This window comes from Scyliorhinus torazame, chromosome 12, assembly GCF_047496885.1.
Source record: "Scyliorhinus torazame isolate Kashiwa2021f chromosome 12, sScyTor2.1, whole genome shotgun sequence".
NCBI classification, from domain to species: domain Eukaryota; kingdom Metazoa; phylum Chordata; class Chondrichthyes; order Carcharhiniformes; family Scyliorhinidae; genus Scyliorhinus; species Scyliorhinus torazame.
This window is the reverse complement of record NC_092718.1, coordinates 160,662,112-160,688,764: the sequence shown is the minus strand read 5'-3', so window position 1 is coordinate 160,688,764 and position 26,653 is coordinate 160,662,112. Positions and strand designations below refer to the sequence as shown.

Here is a 26,653-nt window from a genome sequence, read left to right as displayed (position 1 = left end):
TATACACACACACACATTTCCATGCTCTTTCACACACACCCACACTCACACACACACTTCCATGCACACACACACACACTTACACGTACACACACATTTTCATGCTCACACACACATTTCACCAATTCAGAACCCAGCCCAATTTTCCTCTTTGTCACTAAAGCATAAAGTCCAATTGCACCATCAGCCAGCCTGGTGCAAGATAATTTAGCTTAAAATGGAGATCGTAGCTGAACTGTCTATTTTTATGACCCTACTGCTCACTTTGGGTGGCATCTCATCATCATTGAAAATAATGTTCCATCATGGAAATGTGAGTTCTGTCCAATTAAGGATGAAAGACAGGCTCCTGAGACAGTAGGCCAATCAGAGGATCAGCAGCCTTGAAAGACCAGCAGCCCAACCAGGAGAGCTCGGCACGGTGGCACAATGGTTAGCATTGCTGCCTCTCAGAGGTTCAATCCCGACCTTGAGTGACTGTCTGTGTGGAGTTTGCACATTCTCCCCGTGTCTGCGTGGCTTTCCTCCGGGTGCTCCAGTTTCCTCCCACAGTCCCAAGATGTGGATTGGCCATGCTAAATTGCCCCCGAGTGTCCAGGGATATGAAGGTTAGGTGGGATTACGGAGATAGGGTGGGGGAATGGGCCTAGGTAGGGAGCTCTTTCAGAGGGTCGGTGCAGACTCCATGGTCCGAATGGCCTCCTTCTGCACTGTAGAGATTCTACGATTCTAGGTGGACACCACTCAGGCATCTCAGGGAGCATGAGGGTGCCTGAACTTGGAGGCACACAACAGATTGATGAATGCCGAAAGCTGAAGTCAGTAGGCTTATTGAAGTGGAGGGGAAACCCATTTGGTGTATTCATTTGGACCGTGGATGCAACCTTTTATACTTTTGGCCTTATCACTGGACAATGAGGCCTCTGGCTCCCATGGCCGCCCAGTCTGCCACTGAGAGGCTGCTTTCACAGAGCTGCCAGGCTTGGCACTCAGTGGGAGGGTGCTCGGACTCTGGCAAGATCCATTGTCAGGCAGGTAGACACTTCCATTGTTCACCTGTCTCTGTCAAGTTCCTCCCCAGAGGCAGGGAACACACAGACTCGCCTATCCATCCTAATCTACAAGTCTGCTCCCAGCCCTCCCTTTAAACTCACCTCTGCGGGTCCGAGAAGACCCTGTCCTTAAATTTGGGAATCTGGGATTATGTTGTTCACGCTCATACAGAGATCCCGTTGAGCAGTGTCTCAGCTTTAAAATTCTCACCCTTATTTTAAAAGCCCTCCATGGCCTTACCCCTCTCTACCTCTGTAATCTCCTCCACCTTCAGATCCTTCCGACATATCTGAGCTCCTCCAATTCTGGCCTCTTGCTCATTGCCGATTTTACTCACTCGACCCTTAGCTGCCTGGTCCCTAAGTCCAGGAATTCCCTCCCATAAACCTCTTCAACCCTCTACCTCTCTGTCCTCCTGTTGGACATCCCTTAAAACTTACCACTTTGGCAAAACGTCTGATAATCTGTCTGAAGAAGGCCTAATGTGACGCAGTGTTCCATTTTTTTTGATGACACCACTATGAAATGCCTTGGGATGTTGAAGGTGCCATATGAATGCAAAATGTTGTAGTAGTTCTGTGGCTAAATTACTTAATTATTTATTCTGACTTTCTTCTTTTTGTTAAGGTTGTGCACAATAGAGGCAAAATTGGGTCCCTAAGGTCATTGTGGAAAAGTGTGACTTAAATAGCAGACACAAAAAATCAAAAGTGATTCCAGATGGTAACTAAGATGGCAAACGTGCATTGATCATATGGCCCAAGATTCATCCCTGCTCTGTGTTGAGTTAGCTGATCTGAATAGCAATAGAGGCACTGGAATTGGCTGCAGCAGGGAGAGGGAAGATCAATAAACACCTGATATTATCCCGATGTGGGCTTATGTGTGAATGTCAGGTGGCAACAGGGCAGGCTCAACTGTGATGCTCAACTTGCACTTGGGCAGCTCGGTGGCAACGTGGTTAACACTGCTGCCTCACAGTGCGAGGGTCCGGGTTCAATTCTGGCCTTGGGTGGCTGTGTGGAGTTTGTATATTCTCCCCATGTCTGCGTGGCTTTCTTCCGGGTGCTCCAGTTTTCTCCCACAGTCTAAAGATGTGCAGGTTAGGTGGATTGGCCATGCTAAATTGTCCCTTAGTGTCCAACGATGTGCAGGTTTGGTGGGGTTATGGAAATAAGTGTGCCTAGGTATGGTGCTCTTTCTGAGGGTCGGTGCAAACTCGTTGGGCCAAATGACCTAATTCTGCACTGTAGGGATTCGATGGATTATATGCCACCTTTAAGATAGGGGAATGTCCCAAGGAGCATTACAAACAAAATTTAACACTGAGACACATAAGAAGGAGTTAGGGCAGGGTGATCAATAGAAGTAAGTTTAAGGACTTCCGGAGCTAAGCCGCACATTTCGGCGGCTCCCGCTAGAACGGACTTTTGGGCTCTCCAGAGGTGCCCCAACGGCAATTTTTCGACGACTTCCCGTGTGGGAAGGTGAGAGCAAGGTCCCCCTTCCATAGTATATGGAGTGGACCAGAAGTGGAGCGGTCAAAAAAAACAGTTTTGGAGCAGCGAAAGTAGCGAGGGAGAAAAAACAAGATGGCGGAGGGCGGCGATCGAGCGGCATGGGGGCCGGAGCAGCAGGAGTTTCTCAGGCGCTGCGTGGAGGAGCTTAAGAAAGAGGTGCTGGCGCCACTGCTGACGGCGATAGAGGGGCTAAAGGAGACCCAGAAGGCCCACGGGGTAGAGATCCGAGAGGTGCGGGAAAAAGCCGCAGAGAACAAGGACGAGATTTTGGGCCTGGCGGTGAAGATGGAGGCGCACGAGGCGCTGCACAAGAGGTGGGCGGAAAGATTCGAAGACCTGGAGAACAGGTCGAGGAGGAAGAATCTTCGGATTCTGGGTCTCCCTGAAGGGGTGGAGGGGGCCGATGCTGGAGCATATGTGAGCACGATGCTCAATTCGCTGATGGGTGCGGAAGCCTCTCCGAGTCCCCTGGAGCTAGATGGGGCTCATCGGGTCCTGGCGAGGAGACCCAAGGCCAACAAGCCGCCAAGGGCGGTAGTGGTGAGGTTTCATCGTTTCGTGGACAGAGAGCGTGTCGTGAGATGGGCCAAGAAGGAGCGGAGCAGCAGGTGGGAGAATGCGGTGATCCGAATCTATCAGGACTGGAGTACGGAGGTGGCGAAGAAGAGAGCTGGTTTTAATCGGGCCAAGGCGGTGCTACATAGGAAGAGGGTGAGATTCGGAATGCTGCAGCCAGCGCGACTGTGGGTCACATTTCAGGATCGACACCACTACTTTGAAACGACTGAAGAGGCTTGGACCTTTATACAAACTGAAAAGTTGGACTCAAACTGAGGGTCTGTGGTTGTGGGGGGGGAATGTCGGTTGTATACAGGGTTTTAACTATGCGTAAGGAATGTTCCACGGGTGGGGCAATGGATGGGGATGGGGGAAGAGATCTGATGGGGAAACTGTGAGGGAATGTGGGTGCCGGTGCTGGAGGGAGGGGAGGCCCGGGGATGAGGGAATTGGGATAAGGCCGCAACAGGAACTGTGCCAGAGGGGGCGGGGCTGGCTCAGGAAAGCACGAGGGACGGAGGGGGGGGGGGGGGGGGGGGGGGGGGGGGGAGGGGAGGAGCGCACACTGATTGCTGGGGAGGAGGAGGAGGGGGGATTTCCACACGGAGGGGTCAATGGGATGGCGGGGGAGGCCGGGGTCAGCAGGAGTCAGCTGACTTACGGGAGTGTTATGGGGGAGCAAAAGAGCTAGATAAGGATCTAGCGGGGGGGGGGGGGGGGAAATAGGGTTGCTGCTGCATTGGCCAAGGGGGAACTGGAATCAAAAGAGGTGGTCGGGGCGGGGGTCCCCCGTCTGGGGGACTGGAGGGTGCAGGAGGCGCGGGCATGGGACACGGGACTGGCCTAGAAAAGGAGATGGCTAGTCGGCGGGGGCCAGGTCAGGTTAAGAAAGGGATGGGGAGGACAGGTATTCCATTCAGTGCTGGATGCGAAGAATAGAGGGGTGGGAATACTGGTGGGGAAACGGGTGTCATTTGAGGCCAAGAATATAGTCGTGGACAATGGAGGTCGGTATGTGATGGTGAGCAGTAGGCTGCAGGGGACGTGGGTGGTATTGGTAAATGTATACGCCCCGAACTGGGACGATGCTGGATTTATGAAGCGTATGTTGGGGCGCATTCCGGACCTGGAGGTAGGAAGCTTGATAATGGGAGGGGATTTCAACACGGTGTTGGACCCAGCATTAGATCGTTCCAGATCTAGGACGGGGAAGAGGCCGGCTGCAGCCAAGATGCTTAGGGGGTTTATGGACCAGATGGGGGGAGTAGATCTGTGGAGGTTTGCTAGGCCCCTGGCTAGGGAATTTCCTTTTTTTTCCCCACGTACACAAAGCCTACTCCCGGATAGAATTTTTTGTTTTGAGTAGGGCGCTGATCCCGAAAGTGGAGGGGACGGAGTACTCAGCCATAGCCATCTCAGACCACGCCCCGCATTGGGTGGAGCTGGAGTTGGGAGAGGAGAGGGACCAACTGGTAAATGGGATGGCGGGGGAGGCCGGGGTCAGCAGGAGTCAGCTGACTTACGGGAGTGTTATGGGGGGAGCAAAAGAGCTAGATAAGGATCTAGCGGTGGAGGGGGGAAATAGGGTTGCTGCTGCATTGGCCAAGGGGGAACTGGAAACAGAAGAGGTGGTCGGGGCGGGGGTTGAGGGACCAATGTGGCGTCTGGATGTGGGATTACTGGCAGATGAGGAGGTGTGCGGGAGGGTACGGAGGTGCATTGAAAGATATTTGGAGGCCAACGACAACGGGGAGGTGCAGGTGGAGGTAGAATGGGAGGCGCTGAAGGCGGTGGTCAGGGGAGAGTTAATCTCCATCAGGGCTCACAGGGAGAAGAGAGAGGGCAGGGAAAGGGAAAGGTTAGTGGGGGAGATCCTAAGGGTGGACAGGAGATATGCAGAGGCCCCTGAAGAGGGACTACTTAGGGAGAGGCGAAGTCTCCAGACGGAATTCGACCTGTTGACCACAGGGAAGGCAGAGGCACAGTGGAGGAAAGCACAGGGGGCGACGTACGAGTATGGGGAGAAGGCGAGCCGGATGTTGGCACATCAGCTCCGTAAGACGATGGCCGCGAGGGAGATAGGTGGAGTCAAGGATGGCAGGGGAATTACGGTGCGGAGTGCGGTGAAAGTAAATGAGGCATTTAAGGCCTTTCATGAGGAGCTGTACAGATCTCAGCCCCCAACGGGGGAAGAGGGAATGCGACGATTTCTGGATCAACTGAGATTCCCGAGGGTGGAGGAGCAGGAGGTGGCTGGTTTGGGGGCGCCAATTGGGTTGGAGGAGCTGATTAAAGGACTGGGGAGCATGCAGGCGGGGAAGGCCCCGGGACCAGAAGGGTTCCCGGTTGAGTTCTACAGGAAGTATGCGGACCTGTTAGCCCCTTTGTTGGTGAGGACTTTCAATGAGGCAAGGGAGGGGGGACCCTGCCCCCGACAATGTCCGGGGTGCTGATTTCTCTGATCCTGAAGTGGGACAAGGACCCACTGCAATGTGGGTCGTATAGGTCGATTTTGCTCCTTAATGTGGATGCTAAGTTGCTGGCAAAAGTGCTGGCTACGAGGATTGAGGACTGTGTCCCGGGGGTGATTCATGAGGACCAGACGGGATTTGTAAAGGGCAGGCAGCTAAACACCAATGTTGGGTTTGGGGAGGGGTTTATCAGTTGGGTTAAGCTCCTATATAGAGTGTGGTTACAAATCGGCGGAGGTCGGAGTATTTTCGACTGTATCGAGGGATGAGGCAGGGGTGCCCCCTGTCCCCCCTGTTGTTTGCATTAGCAATTGAGCCTTTGGCCATGGCATTAAGGGAGTCCAGGAAATGGAGGGGGGTGGTCCGAGGGGGAGAGGAGCATCAGGTGTCGCTGTATGCGGACGACCTGTGACTGTATGTGGCAGATCCAGTGGAGGGGATGGTGGAGGTCATGCGGATCCTAAGGGAGTTTGGGGACTTCTCGGGCTATAAGCTCAATGTAGGGAAAAGTGAGCTTTTTGTGGTGCATCCAGGGGACCAGGGAAGAGGGATAGACGACCTACCGTTGAGGAGGGCAGAAAGGAGCTTTCGGTACCTGGGGATCCAGGTAGCTAGAAGCTGGGGGACCCTGCACAAACTTAATTTGACGCGACTGGTGGAGCAGATGGAGGAGGACTTCAAAAGATGGGATATGTTGCCACTCTCGCTAGTGGGCAGGGTACAGTCGATTAAAATAATGTTCCTCCCGAGGTTTCTTTTTGTGTTCCAGTGCCTTCCTATTATGATTACCAAGGCCTTTTTTAAGCGGGTACCTAGGAGCATCATGGGTTTTGTGTGGGCAAACAAGACCCCGAGGGTAAGGAGGGGGTTTCTGGAGCGTAGTAGGGACAGACGTTGCCGAATCTGGGTGGCTATTATTGGGCAGCCAACGTAGCGATGATCCGTAAGTGGGTAATAGAGGGGGAGGGAGCGGCATGGAAGAGGTTGGAGGTGGCGTCCTGCAAAGGAACGAGCCTGAGGGCGCTGGTGATGGCACCGCTGCCGCTCTCGCCGACAAAGTACACCACGAGTCCGGTGGTGGCGGCAACGCTAAAGATCTGGGGGCAGTGGAGACGACATAGGGGTGAGATGGGGGCCTCGGTGTGGTCCCCGATCCGGGAGAACCATCGGTTCGTCCCAGGGAGGATGGATGGGGGGTTTCGGAGCTGGCATCGGGCAGGGATTAGAAGAATGGGGGAGCAGTTCATTGATGGGACGTTTGCGAGCCTAGGGGCGCTGGAGGAGAAGTTTGGGTTACCCCCGGGAAATGCGTTCAGGTATATGCAAGTGAGGGCGTTTGTGAGGCGGCAGGTGAGGGAATTCCCATTGCTCCCGGCACAGAGGATTCAGGACAGTGTGATTTCGGGTGTATGGGTCGGAGAGGGCAAGGTTTTGGCGATATGTCAGGAGATGAAAGAAGAGGGGGAGGGTTTGGTAGAGGAGCTGAAGGGCAAGTGGGAGGAGGAGTTGGGGGAGGAGATTGAAGAGGGTCTGTGGGCTGATGCCCCGAGTAGGGTTAATTCCTCTTCCTCATGTGCCAGGCTCAGCCTGATACAGTTTAAGGTTATTCACAGAGCGCATATGACAGGAGCGAGGCGGAGTAGGTTCTTTGGGGTGGAGGACAGATGTGGGAGGTGCTCGGGAAGCCCGGCGAATCACGTCCACATGTTTTGGTCGTGCCCGGCACTGGATGGGTTCTGGAGGAGTTTCGCGAGGACTATGTCCAAGGTGGTGAAAGTCCAGGTCAAGCCAAGTTGGGGGCTAGCATTATTTGGGGTGGCGGACGAGCCGGGAGTGCAGGAGGCGAAAGAGGCCGGTATTTTGGCCTTTGCGTCCCTGGTAGCCCGGCGGAGGATCTTGCTATTATGGAAAGATGCAAAGCCCCCCAGTGTGGAAGCCTGGATAAACGACATGGCAGGGTTCATCAAGTTGGAGAGGATAAAGTTTGCCTTGAGAGGGTCTGCGCAGGGGTTCTACAGGCGGTGGCAACCGTTCCTAGACTATCTCGCGGAGCGCTAGAAGGAGGTCGGTCAGCAGCAGCAGCAACCCAGTGAGGGAGGGGGAGGGGCGGGGGGGGTGTCTCTTTCGGGGGGGGGGGGGGTATATGGGTTGACGGGGAAGAGGGTTTCTCTAGGGGCACTTGAAAAAGGAAAAACATGAACATATGGGAGAGTCCACGTGTGCGGGAGGAACCCACTGTACAAGTTCAGTATAATGTTGGATTGATATGTTTATGTTATGTTCTGTTCTTTCTCTTTTTCTTTTCTGTTACCGGGGGGGGGGGGCATGGGGGGGGGGGGGGGGGTTTAATTGGTTGAAAATTTTTGTTGGAAAAACTTTGAATAAACATATATTTTTTAAAAAGAAGTAAGTTTAAGGAGTGACAGGAGGAACACAGCGAGGAGGGGAGGTTTAAGGAACTGATTCAAGAATTTAGGGCCTGGGCTACTGAAAGGAAATAGCCTGCTAACCTGCGTGTTAAATCCAGAACCTTTGGGACCAAGACCAGGCCAGATTTTGGGTCTTCCTGGATTTCAGACAATGGAATTGGAATGCTTATAGAAACATAGAAAATAGGAGCAGGAGGAGACTCTTCGAGCCTGCTCCGCCATTCATTGTGATCATGGCTGATCATCCAATTCAATAGCCTAATATCACTTCCCCCCCATATCTTTTGATCCCTTTGCCCCAAGTGCTATATCTAACTGCTTCTTGAAAATATAAATTGTGTTGGCCTCAAATACTTCCCATGGTATGAATTCCACAGGTTCACTACTCTCTGGGTGAAGAAATTTCTCTTCATCTCTGCCCTTAATGGTCTACCCTATATCCTCAGAGTGTTCTGGACACACCCATCATTGGGAATATCCTTCCTGCATCTACCCTGTCTAATCCTGTTGGAATTTTACAGGTTTCTATGAGATCCGCTCCTTCTTTTCTGAACTCCAGCAAATGCAATGCTAAACAATTCAATCTTTCCTCCTCCGTCAGTCCCGCCATCCCAGGAAATGTCTGATAAACCTCCGCTGCACTCCCTCCTGTGCAAGAACATCCTCCCTCAGATAAGGAGACCAAAATTGCACACAATATTCTCGGTGTGGCCTCACCAGGCCGTGTAAAATTGCAGCAAAACATCCCTGTTTCTGTACTCGAATCCTCTCGCAATGAAGACCAGCATACCATTTACCTTCTTTACTATGTACTGTACCTGCATGCTTACCTTCAGTAATTGGTGTACAAGGACACCCAGAGTCTTATTGCACATTCCCCTCTCTCAATCTACAGCCATTCAGGTAATAGTCTGCCTTCTCGTTTTTACTACCAAAGTGGATAACCTCGCATTTCTCCAAATTATACTGCATCTTCCATTCATTTGCCCACTCACTCAACTTGTCCAAATCACACTGAAGAAACTCTGCATCCTCCTCACAGCTCACCCTCCCACCCAACTTGGTGTCCTCTGCAAATTTGGAGATATTACATTTTGATCCCTCATCTAAATCATTAATATATATTGTGAAAGCTGGGGTCCTAGCACTGATCCCTGTGGTACCCCACTGCCTGACAATTTGAAAAAGACCCATTATGTCCTACAGTTTGTTCCCTGCCTGTCAACCAGTTTTCTATCCATCTCAATACACTCCCCTAATCCCATGCACTTTAATTGTACACAAAAATCTCTTATGTGGGACTTTGTCAAAAGCCCTCTGAAAGTCCAAATATACCATATCCATCAGCTTCCCTTTGTCAAGTGTCATGTGAGAGTACCTTTAAGAAATGGATGTTTAAGCAATGTACCTTTAAGAAATGGAGCTGATCATACAACTGAAGTGATGTCAGAAGGTGGGGGGAGCTGTGCTCACTTCTGCTTTTTTGAGTTTCAATTTGAGAAGGCAGCTGGGAGTGTCTGTGTGTTTTGCTGAGAGCTGCAGGAAGAAACACAGAGCTGGTCTGTTGATTTCTGAAATCCAAAGACTATAAATATATTGAATGTAACCTAATGTGTTCTTATTTTTGAAGGTTTGAAGTCTTTTGGATGTTTAAAGGAACAGTTTGAAGGATTATTTAGTGTTGTAGTCTTTTGGGGTTATCTTTGAAGTAATGGGTGTTAAGATATTCAATGTTTGTTTTTAAAAGGTTAACTTAAGTTCATAGAATAAACATTGTTTTGTTTTAAAAACCATTTGTCCATTTCTGCTGTATCACAGCAGGAGAGTACGCCGTGTGCTTCCCACACCACAATCTATTAAAAGTTGTGGGTCAGTTGAACTCCATGAAACACTTTGGGGTTCTGTAAACCCGGACCCATAACACAAGTCTATTAGGTACATCCTCGAAGAATTCCAGTAGATTTGTCGAGCTGATTCTGTCCGTTCCTGCCACTATTTTCAAAGTGCTCAGTTATAAAATCTTTGAGAATGGATTCTAGATTTTCCCCACTACTGATGTCAGGAATACTGGTCTAGAATTCCCTGTTTTCTCTCTACCTCCCTTTTTAAATAGTGGAATTACGTTAACTATCCTCCAATCTGCAGGAACTGTTCTAGAGTCTATAGAATGGATTTCAGCAAAGCGTTTGATAAGGTTCCCCACTGTAGGCTATTGCAGAAAATACGGAGGCTGGGGATTGAGGGTGATTTAGAGATGTGGATCAGAAATTGGCTAGCTGAAAGAAGACAGAGGGTGGTGGTTGATGGGAAATGTTCAGAATGGAGTTCAGTCACAAGTGGAGTACCACAAGGATCTGTTCTGGGGCCGTTGCTGTTTGTCATTTTTATCAATGACCTAGAGGAAGGCGCAGAAGGGTGGGTGAGTAAATTTGCAGACGATACTAAAGTCGGTGGTGTTGTCGATAGTGTGGAAGGATGTAGCAGGTTACAGAGGGATATAGATAAGCTGGGCTGAGAGGTGGCAAATGGAGTTTAATGTAGAGAAGTGTGAGGTGATTCACTTTGGAAGGAATAACAGGAATGCGGAATATTTGGCTAATGGTAAAGTTCTTGAAAGTGTGGATGAGCAGAGGGATCTAGGTGACCATGTACATAGATCCCTGAAAGTTGCCACCCAGGTTGATAGGGTTGTGAAGAAGGCCTATGGAGTGTTGGCCTTTATTGGTAGAGGGATTGAGTTCCGGAGTCAGGAGGTCATGTTGCAGCTGTACAGAACTCTGGTACGGCCGCATTTGGAGTATTCCGTACAGTTCTGGTCACCGCATTATAGGAAGGACGTGGAGGCTTTGGAGAGGGTGCAGAGGAGATTTACCAGGATGTTGCCTGGTATGGAGGGAAAATCTTATGAGGAAAGGCTGATGGACTTGAGGTTGTTTTCGTTGGAGAGAAGAAGGTTAAGAGGAGACTTAATAGAGGCATACAAAATGATCAGGGGGTTGGATAGGGTGGACAGTGAGAGCCTTCTCCCGCGGTTGGAAATGGCTGGCACGAGGGGATATAGCTTTAAACTGAGGGGTAATAGATATAGGACAGAGGTCAGAGGTAGGTTCTTTACGCAAAGAGTAGTGAGGCCGTGGAATGCCCTACCTGCTACAGTAGTGAACTCGCCAACATTGAGGGCATTTAAAAGTTTATTGGATAAACATATGGATGATAATGGCATAGTGTAGGTTAGATGGCTTTTGTTTCGGTGCAACATCGTGGGCCGAAGGGCCTGTGCTGCGCTGTATTGTTCTATGTTCTATGTTCTAATGCTGGAAGATGACCACCAATGTATCCAGTATTTCTCAAACCACTTCCTTTAGTACTCTGGGATGTAGATTATCAGGCGCTGGGAATTTATCAGCCTTCAATCCCACCAATTTCCCCAACACCATTTATCTACTAATATTGATCTCCTTCAGTTCCTCCCTCTCACTAAACCCTGTGTTCCCCAACATTTCTGGTATCTGAATTTGTCCTCATTTGTGAAGGCAGAACCAAAGTATGTATTTAGTTCCTCAGAATTTCTTTTTCCCCTATTATACATTCCATTGTTTCTGATTGTAAGGGACCTACATTTGTCTTCACCAATCTATCTTTCTTCATGTGCCTGTAGAAACTTTTATCATCAATTTTTAATGTTCCATGCAAGCTCATACTCTATTTTTCCCTTCTTTTTTAAAATAAATTTAGAGTACCCAATTCATTTTATCCAATTAAGGGGCAATTTAGTGTGGCCAATCCACCTGCACATTTTTGGGTTGAGGGGGCGAAACACGCGCAAACACAGGGAGAATGTGCAAACTCCACATGGACAGTGACCCAGAGCCGGTATTTTTCCCTTCATAATCAATGGTTCTTCTTTCCTGAATTCTAAACTGCTCCCACTCCTGGGACCTGTTGTTTTTCTTAGCCAATTTGTATGCTCCCTCCTTGGATCGAATACTATCTTTAATTTCCCTTGTAAGCCGTGGATCGGCCACCTTTCCCATTTTAGTTTTGTGCCAGACAGGAATAAACAATTGTTGCAGTTCCCCCATGCACTCCTCGAACGTTTGCCATTGACTATCCATTATCATCCCTTTAAGTAACTTTCCTCAATTGATCAAAACCAACTCACGTCCCATATCATCGTAGCTTCCTTTATTAAGATTCAGGACCCCTGGTTTCAGAATCAACTACTTCACGCTCAATCTCGATGAAAAATCCTATCATGTTATAGTCGCTCATCCCCAAGGGGTCTCGCACAACTAGATTGCTAATGATTCCATTCTCATTACACAGTACTCAGTTGAGGATGGCCTGGTCTCTAGTTGGTTCCTCAACTTATTAGTCCAGAAAACCACCCTGTATACACTCCAGGAATTCCTCCTCCACGGTATTGTGGCTAATTTGATTTGCCCAATCTCTATGCAGATTAAAATCACCCATAATTACAGATGTTCCTTTATCACTTGCATTTCTAATTTCCTGTTTAATGCTATTCCCAACATCATCACTGCAGTTTGTGGTCTATATACGGTGCCCACTAACATTTTTTGCCCCTTGGTGTTTCTCAGCTCTATCCATACAGATTATGTAAGGATCCTTCCTGAATATTCCCTTATTTCCTCTTTTTTTATTTTCCCCTTATCATTTTTGATCCATGGATGAATAATGGGCATGGATCTTTAAGTCAAGCAGCAGAGAGGAGTGTTGTTCAAATGTTACAGGAGAGAACACTCTGCTAGTTTGAACAGGAGACCTCAGACTTTTCGCCAGCAGAGAGAGAAATGGTGTGGGACTCGGTTCCATTGATTGGCTGGTGGCCAATCAATTGACCAAAAGGCTGTACTCTGCCCGACAACAGGTGGTGATTGGATCCTACCCCAGTGGGATGGTTCTCAGAGGCCTCTGGGAGCAGTTCAGTCCTAGACACCCAGATGTAAAGGACCTATTGCTCTCTCTCCATGTTTTCTCCAGAAAGGCTGTGAGTGCTGTATTTCTGAAGCTACAGAGATTTGAATGACTTTACAGTAAAACCCTCACACTGAAAGCAAAGTTGGAAGAGGAAAAAGGTGCTGGAAAGGTTGCATCTGAAGCAAAGACTTTTTTCCCCTTTTATTTGTGATTTTTACCCGTCTGCTCCCCTCAGTGTTTGTTTGTCTTTTGTGTGTGCGTGTGTGTGTAGTTAACTAGTTGTATTTACTGCATATTTCATTATAGTTCTTGTTATAAATCAACAGTAATTGTGTTTAAACTTACAAACCTGGTGACTGTAATTATTGGGCAGCCAATTTCTGAGAATTATTGGTTAATTCACTAGTGCTGCGACTCTGGGTCAAATGGGATTGGAATTGACTGCGCCATGAAGGAAGGGGAAGTGATACGGCCCATCCCGGTGCCTCCCGCAGGGGAGGGGCTGGAACACCTCAGCCCTTCCCCCCAACCTCACACAAGCACATCTGTTGGACTGTGGGCAGAATGGGGGACACATCGTCACCTGTGACACCCAAATGTCATCCGGACCCATCTAGGCCTAGGTCCAGGCCCAGCCCTTTCAGAGGACAAACGCCAATGGCATCACGGGGCAGAGGGCGAGACAAGCAGCAGGCCACCTCCATTTCTGATGTTCTGTCTGGGGAAACACCTTGAAAAAGTGGTAGGCCATGAAAGGTTAAAAAGAAAGATGAAATTTAAGTTGGCACGGGAGGGTGTAGTAGAGAGTAGGTAGTAAGGGCCCACATGTTGTAAACGCTCACAATGAAACTTTTACACCACCAGTCAAATCGGCCTCTAACGTCTGTCTCACGGGGTGAAGGATGGGCTGGGGCTGGATGTTGTGCTAATTTGGCACGTTTGCCTTGGAGAGCTGGCATCTTCAGCGGCATATGTGGTCTGGCAGCTCCTCGAAGGACAGGTGCTGATGGTATATACGTGGCCTGATGTGACACCTCCTTCGCACCTCCTCCTCGACCTGTTGGATGATTGACATTTGAGCCTCACCGATTGGCTCCTTATATTTTGCATCAGGATCCTCTCGTGCAGGATCCTCCCTGGGATGGCCCTGGCGCTATCACCACCGTGCATCCGCAACGACAGCAGCAGCCAGGTAGATAGCGAGCATAGCTGGCTGTAGTCCGAAATCCATGGTCCCTGCAGAGAGGAGACAGAGAATGTCAGAAAGACGAGGATTCCCTTGAGCTTCCAACGCCACCAGATTACATGGTCACCCTGAATTGTACTGCTGTGCCACCATCAACATGTGCCTCCTCCCCCCCCACTCCCCGGCCTCTTTGAGATGATGTCATCTGCATTGCACCCCATCCCCATCAGTGACTGGCATCCGGCCTGTGATGTGGAGAACCTCTATCCTTACCGCCTGTCCCTTCCAACAGGGGTACCGGTGGTTTTCACAGGCCGTGTTAGTGATAGGCTCTGTGGCCCTATCCTGTTTCTCCCAGTGGGACTGACTGTAGGTCTCCTCACTGGGCGAGCCTTGTGCTATCCGGCTGGGAGGGTGTCAACTGGTTGTGTGGTGGAAATGTTCATACTGTGCAGGCATGAGGCTCTATGCTAAGAAACTGGTATGCAGGCAGGTTCTATAGATGTGAGTGAGTAAGAGATGTGTGTGTTTGCTGCGACCTTAGCTACAGTGTGATGTGGAGCCTGGGTTCTACACACAGGTTGTGACAGGGAGCTGGTCAGGCTTCCTAGCCAGGGCTGGGGTGGATGGGATCGGGAGTACGGTGAACAGGCAGGGTTTGGAGCCATCTTGTGATCCTCAGGGGTGGGCTAGCTGGTAGTGTCACTGATAAGGCTGTTACTGAGAGGGGCTGTGTGCCAGGGAGGTTTCCAGCGGCAATGGTGCATGTGTCCTTTGTTTGGCGTGAGCTTTGCTAATCTCTGCAATAACACAGGTGGAGAAGGTAGTCAAGAAGGCATACGGCATGCTTGCCTTCATTGGCCGGGGCATTGAGTATAAGAATTGGCAAGTCATGTTGCAGCTGTATAGAACCTTAGTTAGGCCACACTTGGAGTATAGTGTTCAATTCTGGTCGCCACACTACCAGAAGGATGTGGAGGCTTTAGAGAGGCTGCAGAGGAGATTTACAAAGAACAAAGAAATGTACAGCACAGGAACAGGCCCTTCGGCCCTCCAAGCCCGTGCCGACCATACTGCCCGACTAAACTACAATCTTCTACACTTCCTGGAATGTTTACCAGAATGTTGCCTGGTATGGAGGGCATTAGCTATGAGGAGCAGTTGAATAAACTCGGTTTGTTCTCACTGGAACGAAGGAGGTTGAGGGAGACCTGATAGAGGTCTACAAAATTATGAGGGGCATAGACAGAGTGGATAGTCAGAGGCTTTTCCCCAGGGTAGAGGGGTCAATTACTAGGGGGCATAGGTTTAAGGTGAGAGGGGCAAGGTTTAGAGTAGATGTACAAGGCAAGTTTTTTACGCAGAGGGTAGTGGGTGCCTGGAACTCGCTACCGGAGGAGGTGGTGGAAGCAGGGACGATAGTGACATTTAAGGGGCATCTTGACAAATACATGAATAGGATGGGAATAGAGGGATACGAACCCAGGAAGTGTAGAAGATTGTAGTTTAGTCGGGCAGCATGGTCGGCACGGGCTTGGAGGGCCGAAGGGCCTGTTCCTGTGCTGTACATTTCTTTGTTCTTTGTTGTTCTAACTCTAATTATTGAAGTACCCAATAATTTGTTTTTCCAATTAACGGGCAATTTAGCTTGGCCAATCTATCTACCCTGCACGTCTTTTTTTGGTTGTGGGATTGGGACCCACGCAGACACGGGGAGAATGAGCAAACTCCACAAGAACAGTGACCCAGGGCCATTTCCACCATCAGCGGCGGCATCTTGTCTTTGAACAGCTTATAAAATTTATCTGTGATCCCATCGGGCCCCATCGCCTTCCCTGCCTGCATCCTCCCAAATGCCTCCTTCACCTCCTGTTCCCTCACTGGATCCTCCAACCTTGCTCTATCCTCCTCTCCCAGCCTCGGATACGCCAACCCATCCAGGAACTCCCTCACCCCCCGCTCTTCCTCCGGTGGCTCCAACCTATACAGGTCTCTATAAAATTCCTCAAATACTTTATTAATCTGCTCTGGGGCCACCATTAACTGCCCCGCCCTATCCTGAATCCAAACTATCTATTTCGCCGCTGCCTCCCTCTGGATCTGCCCTGCCTTCTCCCCATTCTCATATACCACCCCCCTTGCCCTTCTCAACTGACGCATTGCTTTCCCATGGGCAATTGATTGAACCTCGTCTGCAGGTCCTTCCTACTGGGGTCTCCCATATATCTCTCATCCACCTCCAAGATCTCATCTATCAGTCGTTGGCGTTCCTCCCTCTCCTCCCGGTCCACCATAGCCTTGAACAAAAATCTCCCCCGTCACTACCGCCTTCAGAGCCTCCCAACCACCGATTGCAAGACCTCCCCTGTGAAATGATCTCCACATGTTCATCGATCACCTTCCCACTCTGAACACAGAAACTCCGGTCCACTTACAACCCCATGTCCATTCTCCACCCTGCCCACTGGGCTGCTTCCTTTTCCGGGATGGCACCCAGCACCCTCTTCACAAACCCTGCATCGTCCCAATTGGGGCCATATAAGCTCGCCAGTGCCACTAACTTCCCCTCCAACAAACCCGTCACTCCAACGTACATGCCCCCTGATCTGCCATCACTTTCTCCATCTGAAACCTTACCCTCTTGCCCAACAATACAGCTACCCCCCTATCCCTACTATCAAAGCCTGAGTGAAACACTTGGCTCACCCAACCCTTCCTAAGCCTCACCTGATACTTCACCCTCAGATGGATCTCCTGCAGCATCAACACAGCAGCCTTCAAGCTCTTCATATGTGTGAAAACCATCGATCTCTTCACTGGTCCCCCTAACCCCCTCATGTTCCACCTCACTATTCTGACCGGGGGTCTCTCACCTCCCCCCCCCCCCCCCCATCCCCCCCCAAAAATCCCCCCCCCCAATTCCCCAATCCCCCCCCCCCAAAATCCCCCCCCCCCCCCCCCCTCTCAACCCACCCATCCTATCCACCACCATGATAAGGTGAGGCACTGCCTCTCAGGCCTGACCCGCTTCATCCTTACCCCGGGCCCTGCCTCTCAGGCCTGACCCGCTCCATCTTTTTGTTTTCGTCAAACCCCTCCTCCCCTCCCTCCCAGAATTCTCCCAACCACTTCCTATTACAAACTCCTCTCCCAGTATTGATTCCCTCACCCCACCTTTCACACCTCTCAGACCCATCGAAACCAGTTCAACTAGGTGCCAACAATCTTCACCACACTCCAGTGCACGAGCCAACCTTTGCTTGCTTGTGGGGAGGCCCCTACCTGAGCCCCCCTCCTCCCAATCCCCATCCTCCTTAACCCAGTGCCAGAATAAACTTGGAACCATCTTGAAACAAAGGTAAACTACCCTCCCCTGTTAAGCCAACCCAAAACCAGTACATTCCCACCAAGTACAAAAAACGAGATACAACAGAAAAGAGAAATAACGACCAAGCGCAGTCCCCCTCCCCTCAGTCAAAGTCCCAATTCCAGTTCCATCTCTCATTTCAGTCCCAATCCTTCGACAATCACGAACGCCTCTGCTTTTCCACTGTCTCGAAGTAGAAATCCCTCGAGTTGTGCGTAATCCCTCGAGTTGTGCGTAATCCCTCGAGTTGTGCGTAACCCTCAACTTTGCCGGGTAGACCACTCCAAATCTCACGCTGTTGCTGTACAGTGCCGCCTTCACCCATCCGAAGGCTGCCCGCCTTCTCGCCAGACCCATTGTCAAATCTTGGTATTTTTAAATATAAATTACAGTACCCAATTTTTAAAGGGCAATTTAGCGTGGCCAAATCCACCTACCCTGCTCATCTTTGGGTTGTAGGGGTGAGACCCACGCAGACACAAGGAGAACGTGCAAACTCCACACGGATAGTGAGCCGGGGCCAGGATTGAACCCGGGTCCCCAGCTCCGTAGACAGCAGTGCTAACCACTGCGCTACCATGCCACCCCAAATCTTGGTATTTACGAATACAAACACCTTCCCACTTCACCTCTCGTCTTTACTTTCCCCAATCCAGGACCTTCTCCTTAACACAAAACTTACGGAAGCAAATTATTACAGCCCTTTGTGGCTCATTCGCTTTCGCTTAGGCCTGAGGGACCGATGTGCCCTGTTCAGCTCGTATCGGGAGTGTTCTTCCCCTTCTTCCATCAACTCCGCCAGCATCTTTGCAAACTACTCGGATGGCCTTAGGCTTTCCACCTTCTCAGGCAGGCCCACAATCCGAAGATTCTGTCTCCTTGACCTGTTCTTCAGGTCCTCCACCTTGGCTCAGCGCCCTTTGTTAGCCTCCGCCACCCTCCGCAGCTCCTCACCCATCAAGGTGAAATGGTTGCTGCGATAGAGCCTCCTCCACCCCCACTAATTGTATTTTTAAGGTTACATTTAAAAAATACCTTGAACTGATTTTAAAAAGACTGAATATCAAAATGGTTCCAAGCTGCCCGACAGATTTGTGCATCAGGCTGTGATTATCTTTCGAGAGGACAATGTCAATCTTTATTTTCAGCTGGCTCACTGTGGCCTTGTCCTGGAGATAGCAGCTATCTCATTAAAAGAATGTAAACTGTGCCTTAGCCAGAACAAAAGCTAATGCCTCATGTGGTAAAAGACTTCGGGGGCGATTCTCCTCCCAAAATTACTAAGTGTAATTTAAGGCAGGAAAATCGGAGTGGGGACCCAAAGTCTGGTTCCTCAGAGATCGGAATTCCATTTTTAAACAGCCCCGATCTCAAAGTTAAATTTAATGTCCCTCTGCAACCTGCACCCCCCCCCCCCCCCCACCACCACCACCACCACGGCCATGGGAAGCACTCCCAACCTTTGACCCTGTCGTAGTCTGTGTAGAGATATTACGGTACCTGGTACTGCTGGAACACCATTGGTAGATATTGTATGTTTCCTATTGGTAAAGCTGTATGGTAGCTCCGCCCTGCAAGGCGGGGAATAAGAGCCTGTGCCGCCCCAGCAGCCTTCTTTCTGTACCTGAGCTGCTGGGGGAAACATCTAGCTTAGTAAAGCCTTCAGTTGGACTACAACCTCGCTTTAGTGGTCATTGATCGTGCATCAATTTAATAAGCTAGATTTAAAAGGATGGAGCTCCGAATCAAACCGGAGTGTCTGCAACTCAGCACCTATGCGGCGAACTCAGCGGCAACCTTCAAGCACTGGCTGGCGTGTTTTAAAGGATATCTCGGGACGGCCGAAAACACACCCACGGGAGAACAGAAATTGCAGGTCCTGCACTCGAGGGTGAGCCCGGAAATTTACACCCTCATCGAGGATGCAGACGACTTTGATGCAGCAATGGAGCTGCTAAGCAGACATTATATTCACCCAGTAAACCAGGTCAACGCCCGACATCTGCTAGCAACGAGGCGACAAATCCCTGGGGAAATCGCTGGAAGAATTCTACCGTGCGCTCCTGGTGTTGGGGAGAAACTGCAGCTGCCCGCAAGTTTCGGCTAGCGACCACACAGAACCCTTGATCCGGGACGCTTTCGTGGCAGGTATGCTGTCCTCCCCAATCCGCCAGGGATTGCTGGAAAAAGACACCCTAGGCCTCAAGGAGGCATGGGCCCTTGCAGGCTCCCTGGATGTGACCTCCCGAAACGCCCGCGCTTACGTTCCCGACTGCGCGGCAGCCCTCTAGGCAGCGTGGAACCCCTCCGCAGCCGACGCCGAGACATCCCCCATCCCCCCACATGCTTGTGCTGCAAGGCGGTCTGGCAACCCTGGGGGTCCCGCTGCTACTTTTGCGGGCCGGCCAAGCACCCCCGGCAGCGCTGCCCAGCCCGCGCATCCACCTGCAAGGGATGCGGTAAAAAGGGCCACTTTGTGGTGGTATGCCAGGCCCGAGCGGTCTCCGGTGGCGAATGCGGACCGCCACCACATACCTCTCCACGGTCCCCGTGCGGCCAGCGGGCACTGCCATCTTCCTCCTCCAGGGCCATGTGCGGCCCCCAAGCGCCGCCATCTTGTCCCGCGGACACCACGTTTGATGGATGGGCGCCACCATTTTGTGCACCCCCATCCATGTGCGACCAATGGGAGCCGCCATCTTGGATGAACCCCCAGGACCCCAGCTCGGCTGACCACATACCGCCCGAAGAGAACACTCAACTGCTGCGATTAGCCTCGGTCACCCTGGATCAGTCCCGGCCTCAAACACTCTCAACTGCTACAACAACAGTATTAATCAACGGACACGAGACGTCCTGCTTAATCGACTCTGGGAGCATGCAGAGCTTCATACACCCCGAAATGGTAAGGCGCTGTTTTCCCCTCGTCCACCCGTTAATCAAAAAATCTCCCTGGCCTCCGGTTCCCACTCAGTAGAGGTAAAGGGGTTTTGTGTAGCAAACCTCACGGTCCAGGGAAGGGAGTTTAAAAATTACCGGCTCTACATCCTTCCCCACCTCTGCGCAGCCACACTCCGAGGGTTAGACTTCCAGTGTAATCTCCAAAGTCTAACTTTCAAATTCGGCGGCCCTATACCCCCCCTCACTGTCTGCAGCCTCGCGACCCTCAAGGTCGATCCGCCATCTCTGTTTGCGAACCTCACCCCGGATTGCAAACCCGTCACCACCAGGAGCAGACGGTACAGTGCCCAGGATCGGATCTTTATTAGGTCAGAGGTCCAAAGGCTACTGAGGGAAGGAATCATTGAAGCTAGCAACAGTCCCTGGCGAGCTCAAGTAGTGGTGGTAAAGACCGGGGAGAAGCATAGGATGGTCATCGACTACAGTCAGATCAACAGGCTTACGCAGCTGAACGCGTACCCTCTCCCCGCATATCCGACCTGGCAAACAGGATCGCGCATTACAAGATCTTCTCCACGGTGGGTCTTAAGTCCGCCTACCACCAGCTCCCCATCCGCACTGGTGACCGCAAATACACTGCCTTCGAGGCAGATGGGCGGCTCTACCACTTCTTAAGGGTTCCCTTCGGGGTCACTAACGGGGTCTCGGTCTTCCAGCGCGAGATGGACCGAATGGTTGACCGGTACGATTTACGGGCAACATTCCCGTATCTCGATAATGTCACCATCTGCGGCCACGACCAGCAGGACCACGACACCAACCTCCGAAAATTCCTCCAGACCGCAAAGATCCTTAACCTTACATATAACAGGAATAAATGCTTGTTTAGCATCGACCGCCTAGCCATCCTCGGCTACATAGTGCGAAATAGAGTTATAGGCCCCGACCCTGAACGCATGCGCCCCCTTATGGAGTTCCCTCTCCCTCACTGCTCCAAGGCCCTGAAGCGCTGCCTAGGGTTTTTCTCTTACTATGCCCAGTGGGTCCCCAACTATGCGGAGAAGGCCTGTCTTCTGATCCAATCCACAGTTTTTCCCCTGTCGCTAGAGGCCCGCCAGGCCTTCAGCCGCATCAAAGCAGACATTACAAAGGCCACGATGCACGCCATCGACGAGTCCCTCCCCTTCCAGGTCGAGAGCGACGCGTCTGACGTAGCTCTGGCGGCCACCCTCAACCAAGTGGGCAGACCCGTGGCCTTCTTCTCATGTACCCTCCATGCTTCCGAAATCCGCCACTCCTCAGTCGAAAAGGAGGCCCAGGCCATAGTAGAAGCTGTGCGACATTGGAGGCATTACCTGGCCGGCAGGAGATTCACTCTCCTCACTGACCAATGGTCGGTTGCTTTCATGTTCGATAATGGCAAGATAAAAAACGATAAGATCTTGCGGTGCAGGATCGAACTCTCCACCTACAACTACGAGATCTTGTATTGTCCCGGTAAGCTAAATGAGCCTCCTGATGCCCTGTCCCACGGCATATGTGCCAACGCACAAGTGGACCGCCTCCGAGCCCTCCACGAGGACCTCTGCCACACGGGGGTCACTCGCTTTTTCCACTTTATCAAGACCCGCAACTGCCCTACTCCATCGAGAAGGTCAGGGCAGCCACCAGGGACTGCCAAATCTGCGCGGAATGCAAACCGCACTTCTACCGGCCAGAGAAAGCGCACCTGATAAAGGCTTCCCGTCCCTTTGAACGCCTCAGCATGGACTTCAAAGGCCCCTCCCCTCCACCGACCGCAACATGTGCTTCCTGAACGTGATTGACGAGTACTCCCGGTTCCCATTCACCATCCCCTGCCCCGACATGACCGCAACCACCATCATCAAAGCCCTCCATAGCATCTTTACACTGTTCGGGTTCCCCGCTTACATACATAGTGATAGGGGGTCCTCCTTTATGAGCGACGAACTACGTCAATTCCTGCTCAGCAAGGGCATCACCTCGAGCCGGACAACCAGTTACATCCCCAGGGTAACGGACAGGTAGAGAGGGAGAACGGAACGGTCTGGAAGACCGTCCTACTGGCCCTACGGTCCAGGAATCTCCCAGTCTCCCGCTGGCATGAAGTCCTCCCGGATGCCTTCCACTCCATCCGGTCATTGCTTTGTACCACGACCAACCAAACACCTCACAAACATCTCGTCTTCCCCAGGAAGTCCTCCTCTGGGACCTCGCTCCCGACCTGGCTGGCAGCTCCCGGACCCATCCTGCTCCGAAAACACGTGCGGGCGCACAAGTCGGACCCGTTGGTCGAGAGGGTCCATCTTCTCCACGCTAACCCCCAGTGCGCCTACGTGGCGTACCCCGACGGCCAACAAGATACGGTCTCACTACGAGACCTGGTGCCCGCTGGATCCCCACGCACACCCCAGCCACCAGTCCCACCCTCCCTCCCACCAGTGCACCTTACAGGAGGATCGGTCCTTCCGCCGGCCCCGTCTAGACCCCCCCACCCACCGACGCACCCCACAGACGCTCCCTTCCCAGGTCAACCGTTTTCCCCACCAGCGCCGTCTAGGGGTGTTGAAGCTGCCACAGAGATCGAGGCCACGCTCCCGGAGTCACAGACGCCCGCGCCTCCACCGGCATCACCACCAAAGCTTCGATGATCACAGAGGACGACCAGGGCCCCCGATCGACTGATTGCTTCATTTTAAAGTGTAAATAGTTAATTGTGAATCAGTAAATAGTTACAAAACGCTGTACGGAGGTATTACGGTACCTCCATAACTATAATTTCTACCACGTTACCATGTTGTAATATCAAGCCACCACCCCCGCCGGACTCTTTTTTAACAGGGGGTGAATGTGGTTGTCTGTGTAGAGGTATTACGGTACCTGGCAATGCTGGAACACCATTGGTAGATATTGTATGTTTCCTATTGGTCAAGCTGTATGGTAGCTCCGCCCTGCAAGGCGGGGAATAAGAGCCTGTGCCGCCCCAGCAGCCTTCTTTCTGTACCTGAGCTGCTGGGGGAAACATCTAGCTTATTAAAGCCTTCAGTTGGACTACAACCTCGCTTTAGTGGTCATTGATCGTGCATCAGACCCCAAAGGAGCAATCACCCGCCCGCATCACTAAATGTCTGGGTCATCCCCTCCCCACACCATGCAGCAATGAGGGTTACCCAACAGACCCCCATCAATCCTCACCTGCATCGGGATATTGGGTCCTCCCCAGGTGAGGAATACCACACCATGGGGTCACTGAGGCCCCCATTTCATCCCCCTTTTCAGGCTTCCTTTCCCTTTCACGACCCCCTTTCAGGCCCCCAAACCTTCCATGCACCCCTTCATGCCCTCTCAATACCCCCTTTAATGGGCATAACCCCTCTCGGGTCTTGCCCATTGACACGCTACCACTGTGCCCAGGGCCCCAAACCTCCTACCCCTGCCAGTTCCAACCTGGATGCCAGAGGCCAATGCCAGGACACTGCCTGCCTTGTCCCTGACCACCAATGGCCTCTGAGCTCCTGGCGTGGTCATCATGACTGGTTTACACAGTTTGCACATTCTCCCCATGTCTGCGTGGGTTTAACCCCCACAACCCAAAGATGTGCAGGATAGGTGGATTGGCCACGCTAAATTCCCACCGACCTCACGTGGGGGGGCGGAGATTCCCAGGAGCCAGGAGACCTTTCCTTTGAATGGATTGAGCATACTTAAATGAGTTTAAAGACGCATTTAAATCTGAGCCTGGTTCATGCCCTGGGAAAGCTTGAACCTGATCACGTCCAGTGTCACGGACCGGGAGCATCGAACTCCTTCAGCGCCCAGCGTGAACCCCGTTTAGGGCTCTCCCGTAATTCTCCGGGAATAGCGGGAGGTGTACAGGGTACAACGGGGCATTAGAATCGTGCCCTTAGGATTGCTCATTTAAATTATCTCAATGCCTTATTTGGAAGATGACTTGGCATTTGTTGCAACTTTTAAGACATATCTCGATAGGCACACGAACAGTTGGGGTATAGAAGGATACAGGCGGTTGGTCTCGATAGGACATGTGATCGTCGTAGGCTTGGAGGGCCAAAGGGCCTGTTCCTGTGCTGTATTGTTCTTTGTGGAGCGGCCATCCTTGCTCCTTGGTAAAATATAGCAATCTGCGACAAACCATTTCAGAACTCCCAAACAGAACTCTAACATAGAACCTCATAACACGAGGAACAAGGGTCCAACAACAAGCACAGCTATTAAACTTGTAATGTTCTTTATATTATAATAACACTTGTAGCTAAAGCTATAAATGATTTATTAACATTAACTGGGGGTCAAATTCTGGGGGCTGGTTTAGCACAGTGGGTGAGACAGCTGGTTTGTGATGCAGAACAAGGCCAGCAGCGCGGGTTCAATTCCCGCACCAGCTGAGAATTCTGAATTCTCCCTCTGTGTACCCAAACAGGCGCCGGAATGTGGCAATCAGGGGCTTTTCACAGTAACTTCATTGCAGTATTAATGTAAGCCTATTTGTGACAATAAAAAAAAAAAAAATTATTTATATATAGAAAACAACAGATGAATAACAGTATGAACATGCACAAGCAATCTCTCTCCCAGCTTCCCAGTCAGTCTGAGGTCACCTGACTCTAACATTCACTTATATACTAACTTCATTGCAGTATTAATGTAAGCCTATTTGTGACAATAAAAAAAAAAAAATTATTTATATATAGAAAATAACAGTATGAACATGCACAAGCAATCTCTCTCCCAGCTTCCCAGTCAGTCTGAGGTCACCTGACTCTAACATTCACTTATATACTAATGAGACTCTTAGTGGTCAGTCGGTAAACTTTACCTTCACTACTGTATTAAAACCTTTTTTATTATTACAGGGCATGACAGGCAATTATGAGGATCGGGCTGGGCAGGGGGTTCTACTCAGATCAAGGGGTTCAGTTTACTCAAGGGTCGTGGAATCAGAGCGCGGGAATGAGATTGGCAAATGAAGCAGCGAGGCCAACGTACCACCGAGATCCAGCGCCTAGCAAAATTGGCCCGTAAAGTCCAAATTACATTTTTTTCAGTGCAGAAGGAAGCCATTCGGCCCATCGAGACTGCACCGGCTCTTGGAAAAAACACCCTACCCAAGGTCAACACCTCCACCCAATCCCCATAACCCAGTAACCCCACCCAACACTAACGGCAATTTTGGACACTAAGGGCAATTTATCATGGCCAATCCACCTACCCTGCACATCTTTGGACTGTGGGAGGAAACCGGAGCACCCGGAGGAAACCCACACACACACGGGGAGGATGTGCAGACTCCGCACAGACAGTAACCCAAGCCGGAATCGAACTTGGGACCCTGGAGCTGTGAAGCAATTGTGCTATCCACAATGCTACCGTGCTGCCCCGGTATTTTTGGTTTTAAAACAACGACAAAATAAACAATATACATAAGTTCAGTTCATAGAATTTACAGTGCAGAAGGAGGCCATTCGGCCCATCGAGTCTGCACCGGCTCTTGGAATGAGCACCCTACCCAAGGTCCACACCTCCACCCTATCCCCATAACCCAGCAACCCCACCCAACACTAAGGGCAATTTTGGACACTATGGGCAATTTAGCATGGCCAATCCACCTAACCCGCACATCTTTGGACTGTGGGAGGAAACCGGAGCACCCGGAGGAAACCCACGCACACACGGGGAGGATGTGCCGACTCCGCACAGACAGTGACCCAAGCGGAATCGAACCTGGGACCCTGGAGCTGTGAAGCATTTGTGCTATCCACAATGCTACCGTGCTGCCCATAAACAGAGTGCAAAAAGCCTGCTTCCTCTCTTACAGGTCCCACCGTTATTAACACCCTACTCTAAACTAAACTAACATCCCCTGCCCCTCCTGCTGACGATTAATTTTCTGCAAAGAAGTCGACGAACGGTTGCCACCTCCGGGCGAACCCTAACAGTGACCCTCTCAAGGTGAACTTGATTTTCTCCAAACAGAGAAAGCTAGCCATGTCAGTAAGCCAGGTCTCCGACTTCAGGGGCTTTGAGTCCCTCCAAGCTAATAATATCTGTCTCCGGGCTACCAGGGAAGCAAAGGCCAGAATGTCTGCCTCTTTCTCCTCCTGGATTTTGGATCTTCTGACACCCCGGAAACCGCCACCTCCGGACTCGGTGCCACCCTTGTTTTTAACACCGTGGACATGACATCT

The 26,653-nt window shown here is 51.0% G+C and overlaps 1 long non-coding RNA gene across 1 annotated transcript in view; it reads right to left on the bottom strand.

Moving 5' to 3' along the window:
- The window catches only part of LOC140387248 (uncharacterized), a 58,775-nt gene that overhangs the window by 5,519 nt on the left and 26,603 nt on the right, over positions 1 to 26,653 (bottom strand). Inside the window, exon 2 of the long non-coding RNA XR_011933805.1 lies at positions 13,815 to 14,208. This is a non-coding gene — a long non-coding RNA (uncharacterized lncRNA). The remainder of the gene's footprint in view (positions 1 to 13,814; positions 14,209 to 26,653) is intronic.